Consider the following 8,641-nt stretch of genomic DNA (forward strand, 5'->3'; position numbering starts at 1 on the left):
CTAAGACCTTGGACCAGCGATGGAATCTCTCTGGGTCTCTCTTTCTTTAGCCTTGATAGCTCTGCCTTTATTCACTGGAAGGTGCACTCTTGTCATCTTCTGTGATCTCTCCCCATCCCTGCATTTCTTCCCCTTCCTGCCCTAAACTTTTCTCCTCCTCCCTGGGGAGGCACTTTAGCCTTCCTGAATCTTCTCTCTGCTACCCCCATCCACACACCCACTTTTCTCTTTGGAAAGATTTTGGCAAGAGAGATCTGCATCCTTCCCCAAGAGATGTCCCTGAGAATTCTTTGAGTGGCTGGGCAGAGAAAAGGATCTCATGCATTTTGGGTACCAGAGATAATCAGATAATTGTGCAATTAGTGGTAATTTCGTCGCTCCTGTAATTTCCTTTTAACGAGAGCCCCCTTTAAAAAAAAAATAAGAGGGATTTCTTCCCTTTTTTCTCCCTTGTGTTGTTTTGTCTGGAGTGTCTGTCATCAGGAATTTGGTCCGACACCCACGTGCTCCCCGCGAGAAAACCAGGGAGAGGGGAAAGATGCGGGAGGCAGACCGCCTGGGGGAGAGAATCTGCGGCGTGGGCAGCTCCCCTGGGCTCCCCGCGGGGCACAGGCTGGGGGAGGGGACCTAGCGGGAGGAGGCTACTCTGGTCCTCAGACCATCTCTTGTCCCTACAGAGACTCCCCATGCCTGCCCCCCACACGAAGACCCTGGGCGGTTGGGAAGACTCGGGGGAGGCTCCCGAGGCCGGGAGGTTGCGGCTGAGCCCCCGCGGGATTCGGGATTCGGTGAGTGAGAGGAGTGCAGCGGGCCGCGCTCCAGGGCCCACCGACCCCTCACCCCCCAGTCCCCTCCCGCCTCGTGGGTTGGGCCACAGGAGAGGCAAACACCACTAAGGTCTTGTGGCAGGTAATTACCGAGCGAATTCCCAGCGATTTTCCAGTTTCTGTCCTCCCCGCGCCCTACCCCGGGCAGTGCCTGCTGCGTGTTCCCGGATTCGGGCCCGGTTGCGCAATCAGCGCCACGTAACCCGCGGGGCCGGGGTTATTGCTCCGGAGCCGGGACCCTACAAGGTAAGCACTGGCCGCCCGCCTCCCTGGCCCCGGGTGCGCACCTCGAGCCGGGCGCCCGACAGCCCAGGCCGGACGCTGGGCGGGCGGAAGCGGGGGGGGGGGGGGGGCTGCGGGGGGGGCGCTGCGCTGGGCCAGGTGGGGCGATCTTGGGCTCCGCTGAGCCTAAACGGCCCGTTTGCGCTCCTGGGCCCCGGGGTGGAAGAAGCTGTCGGGGACAGGAGCGACTTGTGGCCGGAGAGGGGCCACCTCGCCACGGCCCCGAGGCAGAGGCCTTGGCGGGACATGGGACCCTCCTGTCCCTTGCCTCCGGTGGAGAGGCGCCTCATTGATGAGCCTTGTCATCATCCTTCAAGTGTAATTTTTTTAAATTGCAAAAATCTTACAGAGCTATTAACCTCAAAAGAGTTTAACATATGGCAGACCGAGTCTCCCTCTTACCCTAATTATAAGGCTTGCAGTAATGGGGCTGTCTTTTAAGTTACAGCTGCTGCGCTTTGGCTTTCGCTAACATTACATCCTATTAAAGAGCTACATTAAATGCATGCAAATTGCCGGAGCGACCACGCTCTCTCGACCAATGAGGGGGACGGATTGCAGCCCAGGCGGCGATACCGAGGGTCAGACTCACCCTGCTGTGAGCGCCATATGATCTATCAATCAAACTCCTCTCATTAATTAACTAATTCATTAAATATCTTTATATATGAAGGCCCGGCCAGGCGGAACATTGTGTTGACAGGGACGTCCCGTCAGCACTTAGCCCCGCGTCCCTCCTCCCCTCCCGCACAGATCACCAGATGACTAAGAGAGGTCAACTTCCCAGTGTCTGCAGGGAACACAAAGTATGGCTGTGCCGGTGCCCACCCCCAGGGGCACCCTCCTTAGGCCTCCTTGTGTATGATTCCTCTCTGTCCCGCCTCCTTCTTGGGCACCTGTCCTGCACTCACCCTGCTGTGGTTGTATCGGGCTGTCTATGGGGCTGGTGCCTCCTCTTCTCTGGCCCCCTAGACGGCTTGGACTGGACCACATCTTGCTCATCTTGTACTCCCAGTGCCTAGCACAGAGCCTGACACGTGGTAGGTAATCCCAGTGTTTGTGGACTGAAGGAATGAATACTGTCACGAGGGCCCTCCTCTCTCCAGCACCCCCAACACCTAGGAGGCCCCGCTTCACAATGTTCTTCTGCCAGACTGGTCACTCCAGTGAGGAGAGGACAGCCATGTGAACGGGTGGCATCTGTAGAGAGGGATGGGGAAGGAGGGATGGTTTCATGGCAGTCCTACAGGAGGAGCAGGGAAATTGGGAGAAAGGAACTTTGGAAGTTCAGAGCTGCTAAGCCATGTAGCTACAATTTGCAGACTCAAGCAAACTCTTACGGGAAGAAGGAAACTAGGCCTTCTATGAACAGCAGAGACGGCTTCGAATGGATGGTGGGCTTCCTTAGTTTTTTACGCACATGCACACTTACCTGTGTGTGTGTGTGCGTATATTTGCTGTGTATACATACATATACATGCACATGCATTTTTGTGGAACAACTTTTACAGAATCATTCAGATGGTTGTTTTAACTTCCAGGGCTGTAAGAGAAGAAACAGAGACTCAGAAAGCACAAGTCAAGTCCAAGGTCAAGTAGCAGAGCTGGATTTCAGACTTGGGCTTGCAGGATCCAGGACCAGTGCCCACGGCTATGTCATCAGCGTGTAAAATAATGATGCGGGAGAGATGTGCTGCTCTCCTTGGTGGCCTGCTGTTCCCCTCTGTCACCGTAGTTGTCTTTCTCTCCTGGCTTTGCAGCAGTCTCTGCACTGCTGCCTTCTGTGCTGGGCTGGTAGGTTTTTGGGGAGGCGAATGTCACAGCATACCCCGTGATCCAGACTGCTGGCTCCTGATAGACTCGGAGTGATTTTCCACGTAGGGCACCTCGGGCAGACAGAGCCAGCTGTCTTAGAGCAGTGTGTCTGCAGAGACGTGTGCCCTGAGCAGCTGGGTACAAGGAACGGGGAAGGGAGGGGCACCCCCAAGCCGGCTCCTTGGAGAACATTCCCCATGCAGGCTCTGACCCCTGTCAGAAAGGGCCGTGGCACGTGAGGGCCCTGGGGTCAAGATCAAGAGGGTCTCTGCTGGTGTGAGCCTCAGCTCTTGCTATTCAGCTCATGCAAGTTCCCAATCCGCCCAAATGAAATGAGGTGTGCCGGCAAACTTCCAAACCCCAGAAATTCCAGGGGAAAACACATACCCAGATCCTTTTATGCTCCTGTCTCCCCGCCTCCCTCCCTCTCCCTCTCTTGCCCTTCTGAGACATGGGGCTAATGGACTTTAGCTGTTAGCACCTGTGATGTTGGGCACCAACCTCGCCATGGGCCTCTATAGCTTCCTCTGGCCCCCTTGGATCCCAAGAACAGTTTTGGAATGGAGCATGCTGTGCTAATGGGGGTTAATGGTAACCTAGGCATCAATTTTCCCTCCCAGAAGAAAATTCTCCTGGCTTTGGTTGTGCAGACCATAATAGTGAAAATGGCTCTAGATTTGAAAAATTGGCACGTTGTCGTCCAACAAGGCAATTTTTCAATTGTTCCATGCAGCTGTGCGCCTCTGGAGGCCATGCTGTCTGTGTCCTGAAGCTGTAGGACGGAGAACACTTCCCAGCCAAAAACCGCTCGGAGGTGGCCTTTTCTTCTCCCTCTTCAACCTGATTTTGTGGGGTTTTTTTGTTTTGTTTTGTTTTGTTTTTGGTTCACTTGCCCAAAATCTTTGTAGCTTTGTTCTCCATATCAGCAGGTGCCGGAGCTATTAGACAAAGAAACTGTTGTGGCTCTCTGTAGAACCACACTCCTGAGACCAAAGGGCCTGGGGAAGAGGGTTGGGTTTTATTTTTTTGTTTGCTTGTTTGTTTTTGTATTTGTTTTTTAACATTTAATGTATTATTTGTTTCAGGAGTATAGGTCTGTGACTCATCAGGCTTACATAATTCACAGCACTCACCATAGCACATGCTCTCTCCAGTGTCCATCACCCATCCCCCCCATCCCCCCCACCCCCCTCCCTTCCAGCAACCCTCAGTTTGTTTCCTGAGATTGAGACTCTCTTTTATGGTTTGTCTCCCTCTCTGGTTTCATCTTGTTTCATTTTTCCTTCCCTTCCCCTATGATCCTCTGTCTTGTTTCTCAAATTCTTCTTATCAGCGAGATCATATGATAATTGTCTTTCTCTTATAGACTTATTTCACTTAGCATAATACCCTCTAGTCCCAGCCACATCATTGCAAATGGCAAAATTTTGGTTTTTTGATGGCTGCATAGTATTCCATTGTACATATATACCACATCTTCTTTATCCATTTATCTGTTATTGGACATCTGGCTATTATAACAATAGTTTGGCTATTGTGGACATTGCTGCTATAAATATTGGGGTGCACGTGCCCCTTCGGATCACTACATCTGTATCTTTAGGGTAAATACCTAGTAGTGCGATTGCTGGGTCGTAGGGGAGCTCTATTTTCAACTTTTTGAGGAAGCTCCCTACTGTTTTCCAGGGTAGCTGCACCAGCTAGCATTCCCACCAACAGTGTAGGAGGGCTCCCAGGGAAGAGGGTTTTCTAAAGACCATGGGTCTGTACTCATGCAGCAAGGCGAGGCCAGACAGCCCAGGAGCACAGCTCCCAACCCTCTTCTCCTGGCCAGGGTCAAAGCTGGGCCTTTCTCGGGCTCGATGTTGAGAACCCAGAAGAGGCAATGTCCATGATCATTGCGCAGGACACTTGAGTTTGATGAGCTGAGTTACCTCTATTATGAAATGCAAATCGTTCTGTTTTGTTTTCATCAGCATTAGAATGCAAAGCAAGGCATCTTAGAATAAAAATATATGATACGTATTTCAAAATACTAGAACCTCAGACTGGGAGACCTGCAAGGCTGATTACCAGTTCCTTGGTAAATGTCTTCATTGTACAGATGGGGAGACGGAGTTTGTCCCCGGTCGCCCATCTGGTGGGTGACACCATGCCATGCTCCAGGCTTCAGGGGTAAGGATCCAAGCAACCCAGGGAAGCCATTGCTCACCTTCTCTGCTCCTGAGGCCACAGTTCTCTCCTTTCAGATCGTTTGCTCTTCTGTAAGTCCCTTTAGGGTCGATCTACTCGGTGATTTAAGATTAGAAGCATGTAATATGTTGAAACTGCATGTGGGCCACGGGCTGAACTGGGGCTTGGCCTGCTGACTGGTGTCCTTGCTGCTGGCCTGGCTCGCCTCCCACTCGCTTGCCACAACATCCAGGGGTCTTCACCACGCCTGGGGGGTCTCATTGTCCTCCTACTGCTCAATGCCATTCAGGCTCCCTTCCGTGGCTCACCTGTGATTCCCCATATAACCTGAGCCGAATTCCCCATATGGCCTGAGCCATATCTCATAGCCACCTGCATTCCCACCTGCACTGCCCTATTTCATCATTTCCTTAGGTGCATCTGTCCTTCGTTCACCTTCACGGCCCCACGGGCTTTTGCACATTCAATGGTCCCGTCCTTCCAGAAGTGCACACCTCTCCCCACCCCCCCATGGCCATGGTCACGTCCCTTCACCAGGTTAGCCTTCAGACCCTCATAAGACACCAGTTTCTCTTCTCGAGCCCCACCCCGTCTACCAGGCGCCCTTCCTCCGAGCCCCTAAAGCCTGCCTCGCTGGTCCCAGTCTGTCACTTACGACCCTGTACCGCGATCGCCTGTTGACCCATCTGAATCTTCCATCAGAACATCAGCTCCAAGAGGGCGGGGCTGTACCGTTGGTGGCTCTTGCCGGGCTCCCTGAAGACCGCCTGCTGCCTCGGGCCAGCCGCTCCTTGAGTCATTGACTGACTTCTGCAGAAACGCTGCTACTACTATTATAACAAGGAACAGCAGCTGACACTCGGGGATGCCTCCGTGTGCCAGCAGCGATGCTAAGTGCTTTCTGGGCCTCATCTAATTTATGTTCATTTCTGTATGAATTGAGCGAGGCGAGAGACAAGGGTTCTAATTCTGGCTCTGCCGCCAGCTGACTGCGTGACTTTCCCCGGTTAGCCTGGATTTCTTATCTTCGGAATAAAGGAGAGAGAAAGGGGCCAGGCCAGACTTAATTTCTCCGTTTTTTTTCCCAGGCAAAGAGGGAGCCAAGAGTCAGTGTACGGGGGCCTAGGAGGACTCAGCCCTCAGGATTCAGAGAGCCAGCAGACAGAGGGTCAACTTTCTAGTCTGGGAGCAGGAGGAGAGGGACATGGCTGAGAGGCTGGGTAGGGCAGCGGGTTGCTGTCCCATGCTGTGGCAGAGCTTCCAAATAGAGAAGCCCGCTGCTAGCCGAGTCATTAACGCTAGGCTCCTTGCCGTCACCTCGGGCATTGTCTGATTTAAGTGTAATAACTTGTTTGGTGGATTTTGCCTTCTATAGAAATCCCCCCAAGAGTGAAGTGCTTCATTCAGCCGGGAGAGCACAGGCCTTTGTGCGCTGATGGCCTGGCCTCGGCTGAACGTGTTTGGAGTTGGTTATCAAAGGGGAGGATAAATTAGAGCTCGGGGCTGAAAAGAGAGGAAGAGGGGGCCTTTTCATGATCGGGGCTGAGCACTTAGGCAGCTGATGCGGGACAAGGGTAGGGATCCAGACAGGCCTGGCTGTACCCTGGCAGAGCCCAGATGCTTGAGATCCAACCGGGCCCTGGGGCGGGAGGCGGGGTGGCAAGGGAGGTTCCTAAGAGAATGGCCTTGGGTGCCTGGAGGACACACTGCTCCCCACCTTGTCCCACTCGCCCTTGTAGCCTCCTTCACGGAGTTGCTCCCGCCTGGATTTATTGGAATCACGTCCCATTGGTACCCAGGACTCCAAGGAGCCTCGTTAGCCTTTTGGGTCCTGTTCAGGGACCTCTATTGACCTATCCGCATCCGCCTCCCTCTCGTCCCCCAGCACACACAAACAAGCTCGTTCTCAGATGGCTTTATGGAGTGCACGGATCAGCCAGGAATATGGAGCTCCCGGGCACCCGTCCCTCTCCACGGACTTGGCTTCTGCTGTCCCAATTCAGAGGCCACGCTGGGCACAGCTGTCAGCTGAGTCACAGGCAGGGTGGCCTGAATAGTAAATTGCACCGAGCGTCCAGGTTTTTCTTGCAAGAAGGCCTCGCTCTGGTTTTCAGCGGGTTTTCCCTCCATCAGTGACAGCTGCTTGTCCTTTGGGATCTAGAGCAACAAGGTCATTCCTCAAGAAACCAGGGACCTGACTTTCGTTGGGCCCATGGCGACGACATCCTAGGTACGTATCCGTTTTCAGCCAGAAGGGACCTGAGACACCAAGTTGTAGACCTCTTTGGAGTGGTGGATATTTCAAGGGATTGTCTGAAAGTAACGGTGCCTCAGTGCCGCAACACACCTAGATTCTCACACGTACAAAAAAATGCACGTGACATTTTGGGGGGAGGGGCTCAGACCCTCCACATCCATGGACCCACTCTACCCTGGCTGCCCATTTGAATCATCAGGGAACTTTGATAAAAGTCTGGGGTCTGGGCCTTAAAGTATAGAGATTCTGACTTAACTGGTCCAGGGTGGGATCTGGGCATTCGTATTTTTTTTTTTCTAGAACACTCTAGGAAGTTCTAATGCTGCCAGGATTGAGAATTGCCACCCTAGGGCCTCTAAGACCCCCCCTGCTCAGATTAGGAACCCCAGCTGCGGACAGTCAGTGCTTGTACAGAGAGACGCGTAGGAAGGCCCATGCTGGGGCCGTCGGGAGGGCCTCATATACCGTGAGCGGATTTTTATTTTGCCCACTGTGTTTAAAATCCTTTCCTTCTTTCTTCACCCCTTGAGGGGTGCTTCCTTGGTGTTCACTTAAAATAATTTAAGCACACCCCAGTGGGAAGGGAGCCTGGTTGCCTTGATGTGCTTCTGTCATTTCAAGGAGCTCAATAAAAATTTAGTTTCGGTGTTCGCTCAATGCAACTTCCACATAGAGGTCTTATGTTGCAAACCAGATTTCTCTTTTCATCTGGTCACCCCCCGGGGAAATTGTGTATTTGAAATTCAAACAATATTTCGGCCAAAAGAATTTCTCATTATATGCAGTGGGGGAAGGCCAATGAGAAGAAAGCACCGAGAAATGATTGAGTGACATTTCTATTTGCTGGTTTGACTTCTCCACCAGTAGCGGCCGTGCTTTGGGGGCTGCTTTGGTGTGGACTGGAAATGCCAGACCCCTGGAAAAAGTCATTTGGGAGAGGAAAATGCAAGTGGGCTGGAAGCGAGTTTGAAAAGTCAGTGTGACCTCAGGCTGACGTCGTCCGTAACCGTAAGGGCAAGAAGGGGGGAAGAAGTCAGCATGTTGCGTTAAGTTCTCTCAAGAGACGAGGTTCCTTGAATTCTAGACTCTCAAGGTAGAAGGGAACCCAGAAGTCATCTGGATCTACCCTCTTTAGTAAGTGAATCCCCCTCTATGACATCCTGATCTTAGGTAAGTCTTTGGAATAATTGATACAAAAAACACTTATTGAACGTGAACAATGTCTCCCCGTTGGCAGGGTGAATAGGGGAATTCACAGACTGATGGT

At 52.4% G+C, this 8,641-nt stretch overlaps 1 long non-coding RNA gene across 1 annotated transcript; it reads left to right on the plus strand.

Annotated features, from left to right (window-relative positions):
- Positions 1-999: 999 nt before the first annotated feature.
- LOC309840844 lies at positions 1,000-2,823 on the plus strand. The gene is made up of 2 exons (XR_014298821.1): positions 1,000-1,073; positions 2,651-2,823. It is a non-coding gene; the product is annotated as an uncharacterized lncRNA (long non-coding RNA).
- Positions 2,824-8,641: the final 5,818 nt, after the last annotated feature.

This window comes from Mustela nivalis (genome assembly GCF_964662115.1).
Source record: "Mustela nivalis genome assembly, chromosome: 9".
NCBI classification, from domain to species: domain Eukaryota; kingdom Metazoa; phylum Chordata; class Mammalia; order Carnivora; family Mustelidae; genus Mustela; species Mustela nivalis.